Below are 17,616 nucleotides of genomic sequence, written 5' to 3' on the forward strand. Positions count from 1 at the left end.
AGGATGTACAGCAATTGCCACAATGCTGTTGTGGTGAGGATTATCATCTGTACTGTGACTGGCTGCTGACTGGGACCAACATTAAGGCCACCAATTCTATTTACATAAGCACAGCATAGCCCCTCAATGTGGCAATTATTTCCAGATACTTCCAATCAGGACTATTAACCAAATTTGTTTCCATTCCCTTATACTATGAAATTACTGGACTTATAAAATAGTTCCTAGCTATAGATAAAAACAGATATTTGGAATCATACTGCTAAATTGAAGAACTAATGCCAATTATATTTCCTGAAAATTTCCCAAGCTCCTACCTTATAGCTATTACAAGTAAGGATAGGACACACTCAAAGCCTCTCACAGGCAATGTTTGAATAGAATCCCATTCTACCTCTGCATTTTATTTTTGTTTTTAAAAATAATTTATTTTTTAATTACACTTGACATAAAGTATTATATTAGTTTCAGGTGTACAACAGTGATTAGACATTTATGTAACTTACAAAGTGATCACCCAATAAGTCTAGCACCCATCTGACACCATACATAGTTATTATTAATAAAATAATACATGTCCCCTGTGCTGTACTTTACAGCTCTGTGACCTTTCATAACCAGCAATTTGCACATCTTAATCTCTTCCCATTTTTCACCCATTCCACAACCCATCCATCCTCCCATCCTCCCATCTGGCTACCATTAGTTCTCTGTATTTATGAATTTATTTATTGGTTTATTCTGTTTTTTAGAGTCCAGGTGTAAATGAAATTATATGGTAGTTAGCTTTCTCTGTCTTATTTCATTAGCATAACAGCTTTAGGTTCATCCATGTTGTTGCAAATAGCAAATTTTCACTCTTTTTACAGCTCAGTAATATTCCGTTGTACCACATCTTTATCCAACCATCTAAGGTTTCCATATTTTGGCTATTATAAATAATGCTGCAATAAACATATGGATATATTTGTCTTTTAAATTTACTGTTTTTGGTTTCTTTGGAAAAATACCCAAAAGTGAAATTGCCGGGTCCTCCTTTTTATTTTGTTGTATAGACTTTGTTTTAAAGCCTGTTTTGTCTGGTATAAGTACTGCTACCCCAGCTCTTTTATGTTTCGTTTCCATCTGCATGGAATATCTTTTTCCATTCCTTTATTTCAGTCTGTGTGTGTCTTTGAATCTGAAGTGAGTCTCTTGTAGGCAGCATATGTATGGGTCTTGTCTTGTTATTCTACTCAGTTACCCTATGTCTTTTGATTGGAGCATTTAATTCATTTGCATTTATAGTAACTACTGATATACAGTTTTTGAAATTTTATTATTCATACTTTTGATCTTTTTTCTTCTTCTTAAAAAAGACCTATTAACATTCATTGTAATACTGGTTTGGTGGTGACAAACTCCTTTATTTTTTTTTGTCTAGAAAGCTTATATTTTTTTTTCTTTATTGAATTTATTGGGGTGACACTAGTCAATACAATTATACAGGCATCAGGTGCCCAATTGTATAACACATCTCTATAAACGGCACTGTGAGTTCATCCCCCCAAATCAAGTCTTCATCCATCACATTTATCCCCTCCATACCCTCTGCCACCTCCCCTACCTCCCACCTTCCCAACTCTGGATTAAATAATGAATTTATTTGCTCATGTAACTGAAAAGTCTAGAGGTATATACTATCTTGGGGGAAGACTTGATCCAGCAGCTTGACTGAGAGAACTAGGGAGGTGGTTTTCCTCTGCACTACTCCTCCTGTGTTGGCTTCTTATTCAATAGCTTTCCTTTTGAGCCAGAAGATGGCTGCCAGAATTTAATGAGTGTACATTTTCAGGCTAAAATTAGGCGGAAAAAAATTAGTGCCTTTATCCCAGCATTTCTAGCAAATGTCCTAAGATCATTCTAATTAATCTGGCTTAGATCACATTCTTGCCACGATGGCCTTGGGTTAAGACAGTGCTCCATTCTACACTCTCTTCATAATTTTTATTAAAAAAAACTCATTAAAGCTGATCTTAGTGATTTTAACCTTTCATATGACTAACTAATGGTATTACAGAATTAAAACTGATGAATCAAACAATCATACAACTCTCCATCTTCTTAAAGTTCTTCCACCAGATTTTAAGCACAACCCATAAAGGAAAAAAAAAAAAAAGAAGAGCCCTGGTTGGTGGCACAGTGGATAGTGTGTCACCCCAGAACACAAAGGTCACCAGTTTCAGCCCAGACTCACCAACTCTACTACAGAGCTGCTGATCCTGGGGTCACCAGATCGACCCCGGGATCACCAGCTTGATCCCTGGTCAGGACTCGACCCTGAGGTCATTGGTTTGAGCTCCAGTCAGGGCACATATGAAAAACAGTCAATGGCACAAATAAACGACACAATGAGTTGATGCTTTTTTCTCTCTCTCAAAATAAACCAAATCTAAACTAAATCCTCCCTCGAACATGAATCACTTTTTGAAGGATTCAAAATATGCTACCAGATTACAATGCAGGTTTATGATTCACAGATTATGATTAACAGGAAAAAAAGACACCATAGATTTTTCAGGAAGAAAAAGAGGCTCGTATCCTACTTTTTCAAAATTATAATAGCACAACTTAAAGAAAAGATAGGACAGAACATGGATGTCTTAAATTTAAAAAAAAGGTTTTGTTTCACAGAGGTTTGAAATACAAGCAACTATATATCATCCATCCTGTAACTCAATACCCCTCTCGCCAGACACCAGCAAAAGTCCTGTCCGAGTCTCTCGTCCCAACCACGCCACACACACAGGTCTGAAGAACAAAGCAGAGATGCACACTTTAGGGAGGTTTCTGTAAGCAAACATTCCAAAGCCAAACATACAAATTAATCCTGATCATGCTTCTTCCTATTCATGTCCCTCGTTCCTATAATTAACACAGAAAATAGAAGGTAAACTATTGTTTTTACAATAGGGAAGAATGTAAATTTATTAGATTGAAAGCCAATACTCAAGATACAAAGGACAGGAGCTGATTTTCACTGTAAAGTTGAACAAACACAAAAGCTTAAATTCAAGCAACATTTTCAAAGTAGAACTAACCACTTGAAAATGGGTTACACACTAGTCATCTTAAACCAAAAGCCAAACTACATTCATTAACCTAGAGGGAACCAATGCAGTTAAAGAAAAGAATGTGAATTGAAGAAAAAATCGTAATTATTCAAGTATATGAACGGTTTTCAAATACTGTTCAAATAATTCAATTCAGTATATGTACACTGGTGGGTTTATTAAGAAAGTACTAGTGTTAGAACAATAAGGCCTGACCTGTGGTGGCGCAGTAGATAAAGTGTTGACCTGGAAATGCTGAGGTTGCCGGTTCGAAACCCTGGGCTTGCCTGGTCAAGGCACATATGGGAGTTGATGCTTCCAGCTCCTCCCCCCTTCTCTCTCTCTCTCTCCTTCTCTGTCTCTCTCTCTCCCCTCTCTAAAAATGAATAATAAAAAAAAAAATCTCTCACTCTCTCTCCCCTCTCTATAATGAATAAATAATAAAAAAAAAAAGCCTGACCTGTGGTGGCGCAGTGGATAAAGTGTCAACCTGGAAACGCTGAGGTTGCCGGTTCGAAACCCTGGGCTTGCCTGGTCAAGGTACATATGGGAGTTGATGCTTCCTGTTCCTCTCCCCTTCTCTCTCTCTCTCTCTCTCTCTCTCTCTCTCACTCTCTCTCCCCTCTGTATAATGAAAAAAAAAAAAAGAACAATAAGGATATAAACATAGCCCATTACTTCACAAACTGTATAATGTGCTACAAAGGCAACATACACAAACATACATTACCATACAGCACAGAACATAAGTAGAAATGCAAGAGACACGAAAAGACAGTGGGTAATCAGAAAGGGGAGAAACAGATGAATCAGGATATTTTCCACACAAGGAACAGAGCATCGAAGGACAAAACTGCTTAAACAATAAGGACATTTTCTCACATAACAAGAAATGCACAATTAGGGAAGTTTTACTAAATGGCATTCCAGTTCTAGTCTCTGCAATTCTCTTGCCTCTGCCCTCTTTATGGAAAGGCATCACCTTCAGGCTACTAACCAAGATAAATACAGCAGTTACAGATGTTAAAATCAGAAAAATCAATCTCTAGGGAGAAGAGGAACCATCTCTTCTTTCTCAAAAGTGAAAAATCCTTTCCCAGAAGCCTCCTTCAGACTTCTCTTTTATTTTCCATTGACTAAACCTGGGTCTCATGCCCATTCCTAAAACCATCACTTCCAAAGGCAATGAGAACTACCATAATGAAGATCAGAGTGGATAACTGGTAACTTCAGTATTGTCTGAATGTTCAAGGAAGACAGGCCCTGGAGGATCATATGATTTGATGGGTAAAAGAAATAAGGAAGTGAAACACAGAGGCAAAGGAAGGGGTGTTTCTAACTGAAGAAGAAAGTGAAACTGCAATTATACAGGAAACATGCTGTTAGGGACAAAGAATTCTCTTAAAACGGATTGCTGCCATTCTCATATAAAAGTCGATTTACTAAACAGTAAATGCTAAGAATGGAGGAGGAATAGTCTCTTTTTAAGGAGAGAATCTAAGAATCAGTGAGGATATTCAGACTCACCACTCCTTGTCAATACTCACCCACTCAGCTCTCTCTGGGTTGAAACAGTCCATATTATACCTAGAGATGACTGCAGACTCACTGTCAGCAGTTGTTCCTTGAAGGTTTCTTCTCACTTGGGTTGAAGTGTCACTCAAAAATCCACACACAACTGGCCCTATCTGCAAAAAAAAAAAGCGCACAATTAGAAGGCCAAAAATTGCAGGGAGAAATTTCCCCCTCCCCCATCTATAATTAACTGATTCATATGAAAACTGAACTTAAACACCAGGTTCACTAAGCACCACTTTCAAACTAAGCAATCCGTATTTCAAAGGTCATAATGTACAGTTCTTACTACAGTTACCACCCTGTTCTCATCATATAAATTTATTATAGTGTCCACAGTATACCAGGTTCAACATGTACCAAAGATTGCCCACTGGGCAGAATCCAACACATGCTTGTTTAGTGGACCCACACAAAGCTGGCCTACGCAGTGTGTTAAAAAAAAAAAAAGCTGCCTACATTTATGTATCAAAAAACAACAAAAAAGTCATGATTTCTGACATCTCTAGGGAAAAAATCAGGAGATTGGGCAACACGGGGCTCACACTCACACATGGTAATGATCTACTGGAGCTGATGAGCAGCTAACCCTTCCGATGGGATATGGCTCTGCAGTGCTCCACAGATGTCATCACTCTCTCCTACATGACCTGGTTCTGTTATCTGCCTGGCCCTCTTGGCATTTGAGCTTACAAACTCTGCTATTTATTCATAACGGCTCACAGGTAACGTTTCTTACTATCAAAGTCAAGCATGTTTTTTGCCTTGAGGATACAACACAGCATGGAGATAACAGCAGGCCCTGGGTTTGAGCTCTAATTTTACACATGACTAGCTGTGTGACTTCACCTGTTTTTAACCTAAGATGTATTTCATTTACAAGCCTCAAATAAACATATAAGCATTTAACACAATCAACAAAGAGGTCCAAAATCTGTTATGTCCAAGTTGAATTAATAATCCTTAATCCACTGCTTCCTAGAACTCTCAGTACACACAATGAGCTAAGTAACCAGTGCCCAGTCTCTCATCCTAGAGGACCTATCAGACACTGCCCACATCCTCCCATCATCTCCAAGGCGGCTTGTTTTCTAAAACACATCATTCAAATGGATTCTTAGAACCATAAAAATAAAAGATAAGCACAGCAATCTCAGAATTAATTACTTTCCTAAAACTGCCTATAAATTCAACTATTTAAATAAAGTTGATAAAATAGCTTGACATGTCAAGGTTCCATTTTATGAGGAGTGTATTTCATCAAAAAAAAAGACAAAATGGTGATGCCACACATTACTCCTGGCAAGGTGCTGATGCACTATGTTTTATAAACTTACATATTTCTTCAAATTTAATCTCAAAATGAACCAGGGCACTATGCTTAATCTAAAAATGAAGTTAGAAAAGCAGGAAGACTACAACTAATAAGTGAGTTTAGGAAGTTTACAGGATTTATAAGACCAATGCTCAAAAACTGTGTAAAACGATTGTTCAAAGAACAATTAAACTAAAATTTAAAAGTTACTTACGGTGTCATCAGAAAATGACATAATTAGAAATAAATTGTCACTTAATGTACAAAGGCGGCAAATAAATGGAGAGATGCATTAGGTTCAAACAGCAGCGGATTCAATATTCCTGGCTGTATTTGGTCAAATGATTCTCCACAAAGGTGCAAAGACAAGTCAGTGGGCAAAGGACAGTCTTTGAACAAATGCAGCTGAAATGAGTAGATAGCTTCTACCTTGTAACGAACACAAAAATTAACCCCAAATGGACCACAAACCTAAAAGTAAAACCTAAAACCATAAAAATTCATGAAGAAAACACAGGGGAAGATATTTTTAGCCTTGGCTTAGACAAAGGTTTCTTAGATACAACACAAAAGCATGATACATAAAAGACCAAAGTGATAAATAGGATTTCATCAAAATTGCTAACTAACATCTACTGTGTTAACAGAATGAAAGCCACATACTAGAAGAAAATATATGCAAATCACATGATCTGAAAATGAACTGATATCCAAATATACAAAGAATTCTCAAAACTCAGTAATGGAAAACCCAATTTAAAACAGGGACAAGTGATCTGAATATACTCCTCACCAATGATACACAGCAGCAAATAAGCATATGAAAATATGCCCACTAGGGAAATACAAGTGTTAGCAAGGATATGGAGCAATTGGAGTTCTCTTTCTTATGTTGCTGGTGAGAATGTGAAATAGTAAAACCACTTTAGAATACAGGTTGGCAGTTTAAAAAAACAAATTTAAACATATACTTACCATACAACCCAGCCAATCCATTCCTAGGTATTTACGGAAGAGAAATGAAACTGTTTATAGCAGCTTTATCTGTAGTTACCAAAAACTGGATACAACCCAACTATCAACAGGTGAATCAATAAAAGATAGTACACTAACCTTCCCTTATCCATGGGGGACACCTTCCAAGACCCTCAGTGGATGCTTGAAACCAGACAGTAGTGAACCCTATATAATCCATGCCTTTTCCTATACATACATACCTATGACAAGGTTTAACATAAAATAGGCACAGTAAGCAATTAACAATAGTAACTAACAATAAAACAACTCACTGTCCATCAACAAGTAAATCAGTAAAGATTGGTTCAGTAGTCATTATCTATGGGGGATAATACATATTAAAATAGAACAATTATATCAATATACTGTAATAAAAGTTATGTAACTGTGGCACTAAGTAAAATAACAGTGACCTGAACACAAGCACTGCAATACTGTAACAGTCAATGTGCTACTAAAGTGATGGGTAGCACACATAGTGTGGATACTGTGGACAAAGGGATGATTCACGTCCCCAGGACAAAGTGGGACAGCACAAGTTTCATCATACTTAAAATGGAGTTAAATATTATTTTAACTTTATTTTATTTCTTGATTTTACAGAGAGAGGGGGGAGCAAGAACTATCAACTCATAGCTGCTTCACTTTAGTTGATCACTGCTTGCCATATGTGCCTTGACTGGGCAAGCCCAGGGTTTTGAACCAGCAATCTCAGCGTTCCAGGTCAACATTCTATCCACTGAGCCACCACAGACCAGTGGAGCTCAATTTTAGACGTATGATTTGCTTATTGCTGGAATTGTTCACTTAATATTTTCGGACCATGACCAAACGTGACTAAAAAACTGCAGATAGGCCCTGGCCAGTTGGCTCAGCGGTAGAGCGTCGGCCTAGCGTGCGGAGGACCCGGGTTCGATTCCTGGCTAGGGCACATAGGAGAAGCGCAGATTTGCTTCTCCACCCCTCCGCCGCGCCTTCCTCTCTCTCTCTTCCCCTCCCGCAGCCAAGGCTCCATTGGAGCAAAGATGGCCCGGGCGCTGGGGATGGCTCTGTGGCCTCTGCCTCAGGCGCTAGAGTGGCTCTGGTCGCAACATGGTGATGCCCAGGATGGGCAGAGCATCGCCCCCTGGTGGGCAGAGCTTCGCCCCATGGTGGGCGTGCCGGGTGGATCCCGGTCGGGCGCATGCGGGCGTCTGTCTGACTGTCTCTCCCTGTTTCCAGCTTCAGAAAAATGCAAAAAAAAAACCAACAAAAAAAACCCTGCAGATAGTGAAAACACAGTCAGGGGATTATTGTATAGTCACTTGGTGTATTGCAACTTGCAATAAAAAAATAATGAACTACTATATGTTTATCAACATGGTTGAATCTCAAAATAATTTTTCTAAGAAGCCACACCAAGTACAATGTGTCCATAAAGTCATGGTGCACTTTTGACCAGTCATAGGAAAGCAACAAAAGATGATAGAAATGTGAAATCTGCACCAAATAAAAGGAAAACTCTCCCAGTTTCATACCTATTCAGTGCAGTTCGATGGGGGCTCACACACAGATTTTTTAGGGCTCCTTAGGTAGCTACCCCGTATAGCCTCTATAGACTCGTCACTGACTGATGGCCTACCAGAACAGGGTTTCTCCACCAAACTGCCAGTTTCCTTCAACTGCTTATCCCACCGAGGAATGTTATTCCTATGTGGTGGCGCTTCGTTATAAATGCACCAATATTCACGTTGCACTTTGGTCAAGGATTTGAATTTAGCGAGCCACAGAACACACTTAACTTTCCTCTGTACCGTCCACATCTCGACTGGCATGGCTGTGGGCTGCTCCGCTGTATACATGGTGTTACATCATCATCTGTGCATGCGCACATGCTGCCACATCATCCTACAGAAACTGGGAGGGTTTTCCTTTTATTTGGTGCAGATTTCACATTGCTATCGTCTTTTGTTGCTTTCCTGTGACCGGTCAAAAGTGCACCATGACTTTATGGACACACTGTATATAATGTAGAATCCATTTATGTAAAATTCTACAATCTCACCTGATGGGTGTGATGGATAAGGCATTGACTGACCTGGAATGCTGAGGTTGCTAGTTCAAAACTGCAGGTTTGCCAGTCAAGGAACATATGAGAAGCAACTTCCACCAGTTGATGCTTCCAGCTCCTCCCCCTGCCTTTCTCTCTCCTATCCTCTCCCTAAAATCATTAAGTAAAATCTTTAAAAAATAAAATAAAGTTCTACAATCTCTAGTGATAGAAAGCTGTTCTGCTGACTGCCCCCCATTTCCCCTGCCCCTTACCCAAAAGGAGCCTGAACTCTGCTTTCCTAAAACAGATTTGAGAAATTACTAGGGCTCCCAGTCTCGGGTGGCAACTTCTCGATCAATAAACCTTTCCTTGCTCCAAACCGTGATGTTTTGAGTTTTGGTCTTTCAAAAGTGAGGCACATAAACTTTAAATCATTATCAGGAACCCAAACAAACCCAGTCCCAAGAGTAATGAAAACACATGTCCACACAAAGAAAATGGGCTAGAGGAGGCAGCACAGGATAGGGATAGGAGTCAAGAAAACACTCATTAGATGTGTTGACGTTAGACATTATTCATTACACCTCACTTTCCTAAATTGTAAAATGGAAATAATTCATAAGGTCATTGTAAATTTAAATTAGGTTAATACATGTAAAAGCCCTAGAACATGGTATGGCACAAAGTAGCCTTCAGAAGTATGGCTATCTAAAGGGGAATAGAGTTTAATATATGATGTAACACTGTGATAATAATTTTCTTAATATATATTAAGAGAACATTCTTAAATACATATTCTCATAGTAACTGCAGTACAATGTAGTGTTTAAGAATTTACTTGAATTTGTTTATGGTCAAAGTTATGTGACTGTGGCACTAAGATTAGCCTATTTTATTCTTTCTGATTCTGACTGCCATGGAGAATTGCAGGCAAGATATTTTACCTCCCTGAGATTTGGTTTCTTTCATCAAAGATAAATGAACACAATGCTATCTATCTCACAGAATATTGTAAGAATGTAGTAAGATATATAAAGCATTTACTTAGTACAATACTTGGCACATGGTCTAAAAACTAATACTATTTTATTACATTATTAGTGAAAAAAGTACATTATGACTAGAGTGACCACTTGTCTTCGTGAGAGTTCCAGATTATGCATGTTTTCACAATGCAATAACATATTATAGCCATTTCTCCTTCTATGTCAATATGCCCCAGTGTAGATAAGTCATCCTAATTTATAACTGAAACATTTCCAAGATTTTCCCTCTACTTGGTTCTTTTATTAAAATGACCAATAAATAGGTTTTTTTATATTTTTTTAATTTTTAATCTTAATTTATTGTGTTGACATGGTTTCATCCCTCTATTTAGTTCTTCATCCTTTTAAATGGTATCTTATTCCCCTTTTAGTGGCATTACCTCTTTGCTTTCCAACTCACCATCCCCCTTACACACACACACACAGACACACACACACACACACACACACAGTCTCCAGCTATCCTTACTCCTGGCTGCACCTCTGAATCATGGGGCAATCTTAGGCCCTGAGTTTCAGATTCAAAAATTCAGGAAAATGGTATCCCATTTTGAGTACTATATCTTGAGACATTAATAAACTAGGATTCATCCAGAGAAGGGAAAGCAGAAAAATCATGCCTGAAAATTGTCACATAAGCAAAAGTTAAGGAAACTGGAGAGATCTAGCCTAGCAAAAAGCAGAGGGAAAGGTATGACAGAATTCAAACAGGCGCAGGACTTAGAATACAAGAATGTGAATGCGAAGCAGGCTTACTGCAGACTGTCATAGAGGGTGAGACCAAAATCACTAGGTAAAAGTTCCAGAAAGGCAATTTTTAGTTTAAAAAAAGAAACACCAGCCTGACCGGTGGTGGTGCAGTGGAGAGCGCGTCAACCTAGGATGCTGAGGACCCAAGTTTGAAACCTGGAGGTGGCTGGCTTGAACACGGGATCATCAACATGACCCCAAGGTCTCTGGCTTGAGTCCAAAGGTTGTTGGCTCAGCTGGAGCCCCCTGGTCAAGGCACTTATGAGAAGCAATCAATGAACAACTAAAGTGCTGCAACTACAAGTTCAAGCTTCCCATATCTTTCCCATCTCTCTTCCTTCTTCTTCTTTAAAAAAAAAAAAAAAAGAAAAGAAAAACCATCTAAAATGTATAAATGCTCCCCCTAAAGACAGTGAGTTGTCTAGAGAAAGCGGTGAATTCGTAGTTACTAGAGATTTTAAAGACCAGGAACACTAAAAAATTCCTACATTTGATAGAACATGGGACTAGACAATATCTACAATCCAAATGAATTCTAAGGTTCTATTATAACATAAGAAATGCTCAGTCTCTCTGGCTCCATCTTGTTCAAGCCTGCTTCCTTCCCATGGTCTTCAGGAGAGTAGCTCTTGCTTTGTCTTGCATATATACATGCTAATCATTAAAGGAATTCTGCTTGTCGCTTGAGTTTTGCAAAAAGAGTCCATCCCAGTTCCCCCTTCCTGATCCAATAGAAGCCTGAACTCTGTACTTTCTTAAAATGGATTTGAGGATTAGGTCCGCCATCTTATCAGTTAGCATCTTCAGATCAATAAGCCTTTCCTACTCCAAACTCTGATATTTTTTAGTTTTGTCTTACAAAGCACCAGACACACAAACTTTGAACCACTACAATACTTAATTCTTCAGATATTATAGCACATTACCCTAGGCCACCCTAAAAATAAGTGCAACTTCCTAAAATGCAAGATTTAACTGCCTGTTTTACAAAGAAATCAGAGGAATTACTCAATTTAAGATAAATACATTATATTTTTCTTTTTTTTTTCTGTATTTTTAGATCCGTAAGATGCACCTGACCATTAGATGCACCTAGGGTTTTCAGGAGAAAAATATGAAAAAAAATATTCTGAACCAAATGGTGTGTTAAAATATTTAATAAAATATACCACAGTAATATTTCAGCAATGTAAACTCAATAGCAGCATTAACAACCATTAGCACTGTTATTAACACATGAGAAGAGACTTTAATGTTCAAATACTCTTCTAGTTGTCCAGGAACCTGCAGTAGCTAAAAAAAAGAAAAAAGAAAAAAAAAAGAACATTCACTCCATAAGATGCACGGGCATTTACCCTCCACTTTGGGAAGAGGGGGGGATTCATTTTATGGAGTGAAAAATATGGTAATTTACTGATTTTTAGAAAAAGAGGATGGGGGAAGAGAAGGGAAGCAAATGAGAGAAGGGAGAGAGAGATCAATTTGTTGTGCCACTTATTCATGCTGTCGTTGATTGACTCTTGTACTTGAGCTGACTAGAGATCAAACCCCCAACCTCGGCAAGTCAGGACAACATTCTAACCAACTAAGCAACCCAGCCAAAGCCTACATTTTTTATATTAATAAATTTTCTAAAGAAAAAAAAATTATTTTCAATCAGATTGAAAGCAAAGAATTTCCTCATTTGACCCTGTACGAAAGCCAGAAAGAAACCCAGATGCCAATTTGTGTTCCATTCAGATAGAATGCTGATTTCTCAAAGGGGAAAGTGGTATCAATAAGGCTTATTGAGGATGTAGTATTTTTTAAAAGACTAAGTAAACTAACAAACATTTGGTTTCTGATTTCACCAGGAGGAAAAAGAAAAAACAAGGAATTTAAAAAGGTTTCCCAATGATTTACAGAATTACAGTGGCCATGGGTACAGAAAGATAAATCACTGAGAACAATGGGACTAAATAAAAACTCTGTCTTCTCTGCTATCATATTCGATTTTATGTTGAGGTTAAACTGCTCTGGAAGGAAGCTACTTTGCACGAGTGAAAACAAAAATGCAAAAAAAAAAAGTAAGGTATCTATCCTCATAGTGTGATTCTTGTAAAAAGCACATAAAAATGTCTAAAACTTAGTCTCTGTCATCTTTAACTCACTATTTATAACCTTGTTGGGCAGATAAAATGTATTATGCTCACTTTGTTAAAGAGGCCGTTGCCCAGGTGATATTAATGTGTGTTGAGAATTGTTGTAGCATGAGGCTTGGTTTTGGGATTAAGCCTTTCCCACCCTTTTTGATGAGGGGTGGTACAATCCAATCATGCCTCAGAGAAGTGACTTTGTATTAGAGACTTCCCTACTTTGTATATTGGATTAGAGGTTGTGAAGCTACAGTATAAAGTGGGGGCAAAACCGGAGTTTGGGCTCTTGGTTCCTGAGATTAGAAGAGAGAGCAGAGGAGAGCAGAGTAAGGCCACGTGGAGGAGGCCAGGAGAAGCAGCCAAGATGGCGGAGTGCTGAGTGAGATGCCAGTTTGTGTAGAGTTTGTATCTGGGATAAGGAAAGGAGATGGGGAACAGAGGTGAATAAGTCTGGTGAGCTAGAAACCTTTGATTCTAGGAAACTCGGATAAGTCAGTAGCTTTGTGAGCACTGAATGTGACTGGGTTTTGGAGCCCAGTGTGTATTTTTACTTGCCCGCCGGGTGCAAAGCTAGAATTAAAGACTATGGCCCACCAGTTTTTGGCTCCGCTGTTTCTTTGCCGACTGTCCGAATCCAATGCGAACCTGCATGGACCAGGCTGCTCTGATGGTGGCCCTGGCCGTAGCTCCTGGCTTTACAAACCTCTATACTTTTACAACACTTAAACTATATTTTATTTTCATTAAAACAGTTTTAATAAATATGCTACACTTTTAAATTTGATTTTATTCAGGGAGATGAGATAGTTTTTTTTTAATAATTTTATTTTTAATGGGGCGACATCAATAAATCAGGATACATATATTCAAAGATAACAACTCCAGGTTCTCTTATCGTTCACTTATGTTGCATACTCATCACCCAAAGTCAGATTGTCCTCTGTCACCTTCTATCTAGTTTTCTTTGTGCCCCTCCCCCTCCCCCTTTCCCTCCCCCTCCCCCCCACCACCACATTCTTATCAATGTCTCTTAGTTTCACTTTTATGTCCCAGAGATGGGATAATCTTTACACCCCATAGAGAAAATTTTTTTTATGGTGTCTTTTCCTAATCTTAAGAGGATAGCTTTTTTAGAAAAAACTTTTATAAGTCTTTAAAAATAAACTTTTAAAGCATTATTCATCTTTCCACACAAATTTCCAAAATACTACTACACATACAGAAGGCTAGAACAGGGAAGCAACTTAAAACTAGAAAGCCTGTTATGGTTTGAATTGTGTCCCTTTTGTCTTCATAACCCACTAAAAAGATATGTTGAAGTCTGAACCTTAGAACCTCTGAATGTGACCTTATTGGAAATAAGAATTGTTACAAATATAATCAGTTAAAAAGAGGTTAAAATGGAGTGGAGTGGGCCTCTAATCCAATATAATTGGCGTCCTTGTAAAAAGTCAGCCATGTGAAGACATAAAGACAAACAGAACTCATCCTAGACAATTAGCTCAATTGGTTAGAGCATCGACTCGAAACACAGAGGTTGCCAGTTCGACCCCAGTCAGGGCACATACAAGAGTAGATCAATTTTTCTGTCTCTCTACCTCTCTCACTTCCTCACTAAAATCAATTAAAAAAAAAAAAAAAGACAAACAGAACTCCAAGTGACAATGAAGGCAGAGACTGGAGTTAACCAGCTGCACAACTAGAAATGAGAACACCTAAGATTGCCAACAAACCACCAGCAGCTAGGAAGAGGCAAAGAATAATTTATTCCCTTACCGGTTTCAAGGGGAGCATGCCCTGACTTGGATTTCTAGCCTACAAAACTGTGAGAATAAGTTCCTGCTTATGGCATTTCATTGTGGCAGCCCTAGAAAATTAATACAGCTTCCATTTAATTAGGAAAGTGAAAAAAGTCATATGAAGCTAAATGTTATAATCATGATCACTATAATCCATTACCCAATCAAAATAGGATTTTGGCTTTGTGTTGGAAGGGTCGTTACAAACAAGTCAGGGCACCAGATTCAGTATCCAATGACTTGTTCCCCACTTCAGTTTCCTGTCCTCTCAGCTGTGGTCTTAATGTTTTCTATATATTAGTCCAGTGATGGTCCTCTGACTCCGGCTCTAATTATAAAATATTTGTTGTGAAAAGTATGAAAAAAAGGATGTTTTTAAAAGTTGACACTCACCCCCCCCCAAAACCACATATACTGGAGTAACAATTATACATATACTATTTTGTACCCTACTTTAGCACTGAGACCAACTTTCTCCTGAAAACACTCCATAACAAATTACTAATAGATATTACATACTGAAACACCTAATCTAATAATTCCTCTTTACTGAAAAATTTAAAAATTTAAATTGTTCTTTAATACAAATAATGCTTCACTGTTTTTGGACAGAAAGCTTTTTTTAAGGATAAACATAGCATGGTATATTCATATAACCAAATATTATTCAGTTATTAAAAAGAATGAAGGCCCTGGCTGGTTGGCTCAGTGGTAGAGCGTCAGCCTGGCGTGCAGGAGTCCAGGGTTCAATTCCCAGCCAGGGCACACAGGAGAAGCGCCCATCTGCTTCTCCATCCCTCCCCTTCTCCTTCCTCTCTGTCTCTCTCTTCCCCTCCCGCAGCCAAGGCTCCAATGGAGCAAAGTTTGCCCAAGCACTGAGGAAGGCTCTGTGGCCTCTGCCTCAGGCGCTAGAATGGCTCTGATTGCGGCAGAGCATCGCCCCCTGGTGGGCATGCCGGGTGGATCCTGGTCGGGCGCATGCAGGAGTCTGACTGCCTCCCCGTTTCCAACTTCGGAAAAATACAAAAAAAAAAAAAAATAGAATGAGTATTAATACATGCTACGATATGGATAAACCCTGAAAACATGCTAAGTGAAAAATGCTGATTACAAAAGGCCACGTACTCCCTGTACTGCGGGTTGAAATGTAAAATGGTCCAGCCACTTTGTAAGACAGTATAGCAGATCCACTTACAGATATATATACCTAAGATAAATTAAAACATGCATCCAAACAAAGTTGTACATGAATTTACAGCAGCACTATTTTTTTCATTATTATTATTTATTGATTTTAGAAAGAGAAGGAGAGAGAAGGAAGAGACCGGAACATCAATCTGTTCCTGTATGTGCCTGACCAGAGATCTAACCTGCAATCTCTGTGCTTCCGGACGATGCTCTAACCAACTGAGCTATCCAGCCAGGGCAGCAGCACTATTCTTAATAGCCAAAATGTGGAAACAAACCAAATATCCATAAACTGATGAATGGGTAAGTAAAATGTGTTATATTCATACAACTGAACAATATTCAGCCACAACAGAGAATGAAGTGCTGATACCTACCCTACTACAACAAAGATGAACCTCAAAACATTATGCTAAGTGAAAAAAGCCACTCACAAAAGGCCACATAATATATGACCCCATTTATATAAAATGCGCAAGAGGCAAACCAGAAAGACAGAAAATAGATTAGTGGTTGCCAGGGCGGAGGGTGGGAGGAGAGAGAAATGTGGAATGACTGCTGATCTATTTTGGGGGTAATGAAAATATTCTAAAACTAGATAATGGTAACTGTTGCACAACTGACATGTTTTAGATATGTGAATTACGATTTTGACAATAATTCCAATATGGGGGATTCTCTGGGTGTCCTATAATTCATCTTAATTCTGACACTATCTATTTAGATAGTGCCAGATCCCACAGGTTAAGGGGGATTTACAAGACTACCTCACTTCCCTTTCAAAGGCCAATCATAAATCCAGGTTATCTCTGATTCCTGAGTTCCCACGATGTCCTCCCCTCTGGCTGGATTAATTTGCTAAAGCACATAAGAAAACTCTAAGAAACATCTTACTTAACTCAATTATTAGTTTATTATAAAATGATGTAACTCAGGCACAGCTAGGTAAAAGAGGTGCACAGAGCAAGAATGGAGAAAGAGACAGTTCTTCCATGCTTTCCCAGTACCTCCAGGAAATCACCCAAGCCAGCTCTCCAAACCCTGTCCTTCAGGTTTTTATGAAGGCTTCATTACAAAGCTGTGAGTCCATCAAAGCATTGACAACTGGCAAGTAAGTCAACCTTCAGCCTCCTAATCACAAGGTTGATTCAACGCGCAACCAGCTCCCATCCACTGGTGCTTTTCAAAAACCAATATATTGGCCCTGGCCGGTTGGCTCAGTGGTAGAGTGTCGGCCTGGCGTGCGGGGGACCAGGGCTCGGTTCAGGCCAGGGCACATAGGAGAAGCGCCCATTTGCTTCTCCACTCCCCCTTCCTCTCTGTCTCTCTCTTCCCCTCCGGCAGCCAAGGCTCCATTGAAGCAAAGATGGCCCGGGCACTGGGGATGGCTCCTTGGCCTCTGCCCCAGGCGCTAGAGTGGCTCTGGTCGGGACAGAGCACCGCCCCCTGGTGGGCAGAGCATCGCCCCTGGTGGGTGTGCCAGGTAGATCCCGGTCGGGCGCATGCGGGAGTCTGTCTGACTGTCTCTCCCCATTTCCAGCTTCAGAAAAATACAAAACAAAACAAAAAAACAATATATTAACAAACAACAATTTTTTACTCTAACCACTTAGGAAATTCCAATGGTTTTAAGGAGCTCTGTATCAGAAACAGGGATAAAGACAATA

The 17,616-nt window shown here is 39.0% G+C and overlaps 1 protein-coding gene across 2 annotated transcripts in view; it reads right to left on the bottom strand.

Moving 5' to 3' along the window:
- Positions 1–17,616, bottom strand: part of CDC42SE2 (CDC42 small effector 2) — a 131,583-nt gene that overhangs the window by 93,836 nt on the left and 20,131 nt on the right. For both annotated transcript variants that reach the window (XM_066272231.1, XM_066272232.1), the window contains exon 2: positions 4,640–4,780. The gene's annotated coding sequence lies outside the window, so the exon portion shown is untranslated. The remainder of the gene's footprint in view (positions 1–4,639; positions 4,781–17,616) is intronic.

This window comes from Saccopteryx bilineata, chromosome 4, assembly GCF_036850765.1.
Source record: "Saccopteryx bilineata isolate mSacBil1 chromosome 4, mSacBil1_pri_phased_curated, whole genome shotgun sequence".
NCBI classification, from domain to species: domain Eukaryota; kingdom Metazoa; phylum Chordata; class Mammalia; order Chiroptera; family Emballonuridae; genus Saccopteryx; species Saccopteryx bilineata.